Source organism: Olea europaea, chromosome 10 (genome assembly GCF_002742605.1).
Source record: "Olea europaea var. sylvestris chromosome 10, O_europaea_v1, whole genome shotgun sequence".
Taxonomy (NCBI): domain Eukaryota; kingdom Viridiplantae; phylum Streptophyta; class Magnoliopsida; order Lamiales; family Oleaceae; genus Olea; species Olea europaea.
In genome coordinates, this window is record NC_036246.1 from 1,693,624 (window position 1) to 1,696,173 (window position 2,550).

A 2,550-nucleotide genomic window follows, 5' to 3' on the forward strand; every position below is an offset into this window, starting at 1 on the left:
GTCCTTAAGGACTTTAGCATATGTGGGGACCTGGAAAATCACGTGCAAGAGAGATAGATTGACTTTTACTTGCTTGAGGTGCTCCAGGATTTCACTGTGTTGATTAGCAGATTTCAAGGTCAACTTGAGGGCTTGAGGAAAGGGCACTCTAGATGGATTTTTCACTACCTCCTCACTAGGGATACTCTCTTCTATGCTACTGGGATCCTTCTCACTTTCCCTATGTTTGGGGGTTGGTTCTACGAATTTTCCAAATCTAGTAGTTATGGCATTCACTTCCTTCAAGTTGGTCTCTCCTGATCTTGAAGTTTGTGCCATGTGTTGTCCCTTAGGATTTGGTTGAGCTTGAGCTAGAAATTTCCCACGTTTCCCTATAGCTAAGGCATTGGTTAGTTTGGAAACATGATTCTTTATCTCTTTATTTTCCTCAACTAACTGGCCAATCATAGTATCAAATTTTTTATTTATTTTACCATGTGCCTCAATAAATAAATGTAAAGTATTTTCTAAGGAATTCCTAGAGGATGTGGGTTGACGTGGGGGTACATTGTAAGCTCTATTGGATTGGACAGGTTGTTGGTTTTCAGACTTCCAGCTAAAGTTGGGGTGATTTTGCCATCCTGGGTTGTAAGTCTCGTGGTAAGGGGTATAGGGCCTTTGATAAATGCCTAGAGCATTACAATGTTCCTCATAAAGTCCTGTGCTATGTGATCATTCCCTCCACACACAAAACAAGGCTCTAAAGACTCAACACGGGAAATAGATCGAGTGGTTTTTGAATCCTTAGCACACAGGTTTTCAAGTTCTCTAGTAAGGGCTTTTACCTTTGCTCTAAGGTTATCTTCCTCCTTAAGATGATAAATACGTGTGTTATTCAGGTTTCCAGTGGGTCGTAACCTATTAGTACTCTTAGTGGCACTAGGTCCAGTCCATGTATGGGCTTTCTCAGCTAAGTCATCTAAGTAGTCTATAGCCTCATCTAGATCTTTTTGCAAAAATTCACCATTACACGTCATTTCAACAAATTGACGCTCCCTAGGTAATAATCCCTCATAAAAATAACTCACAATGCGCCAACTTTCATAACCCTAGTGGGAGCAGAGGGCTTGCAATTCTTTGTACCATGGGTACTGTCTTTGGCATCTGGAGAAGAACTTAATCCAACGGTACAACAACGCAAGTGCAATATTTCTATTCAAACGAGCTACAACAACTTCTCGAGTTGAAGAGTTCGAAAGACTTATGAGACAAATCGGTAGGGTCAATGAAAGAGCGTATGGGTAATTGGAGCTAGCTGGTTTTTCATTTTGGTCACGAGCACTATTCTTTGGGCAACGTTACAACATATTGACAAACAACAATGCAGAATCTTTGAACTCAATGTTGAGACATGCACGTTCATTGTCGATCACATGCTTGGTCGAACACATTCAGCAAACAATGCAGAAATGGTTCTACGAACGTCAAACTAATGCAACTACATGTAGTGTCATTTTGTCATCGAGGATGGAAAGCGAGTTATGGACAACGTTCGAAGTAGGTGCAAGGCTTCGAGCTCAAGGCCTAACAGACAACTTAACATAAGTTGGACTATCCAATGACATGGATATCGTGGACTTTTTCGATAACACGTGCACTTGTCGTGAGTTTCAGCTTAATCGTATGCCATACATTCATGCAAGTCGTGCTGCCTGCTTGCGAGGTAAGTCATTGTACGATTTATGATCACCGTATTACATATCAGAATACTGGAGGGGTGCCTATTGCAAATCAATCTATCCTATTATGCGTGAAGTGGACTGGATTGTCCTAAACGAAATTACAGGTACTCCTATTCTGCTACCAAGTGTACGTTGTCCTCCAGGTAGACCACCCACATGACGTCATCGATCCAGATATGAGTCTACCACACGACTGAGGAAATACACCCACTGTGGTAGAATGGGTCATAATCGAAGTACAAGTTCGAACCCCTTTCTAACACGAGCCGTTCAAATAAGCTCTTCTCCGTGACTGGTCGACGTTGTGTGTTTTCTTTTTACCGATGTCGTTTGTACTAAGCCAATGCAGTTATTATAATTTTCTTATCAATTGTACCCATGTGTCACATCGTAATTTCATGTTCATGCATGTACCTGCCATTCTCTGTACAGAAATGAACTTATATGGGCCAACTTCTGATAATTGAGAAGTTTTCCATAGTTACGGTTAAACTGCCGATCGGGACAGATGTCTCATTCATTCTCGACAGTTGACGTAAACTTGCACTGCATTCAATATCAGCTTCATGTACATGGTGAACTGTACATTTCGTGCATACGATGAAATAAAATTACAAATCTTACAGGACACAACATCTTTAAAAGCGTACAACTCACCCTCCAGTTCCACGGTCGTGCTAAATACTTGACGGTAGTAAGCAACACCTAAGGTCCATCGACTGTCCACGTAAGAACGATTTTTTCAGTCCCAACCAAATAAATTATAAATTGCAACATTTTAAATAGTTGACTAAACTAAGGGCATGATGCATCCTATTTTTCAACATTC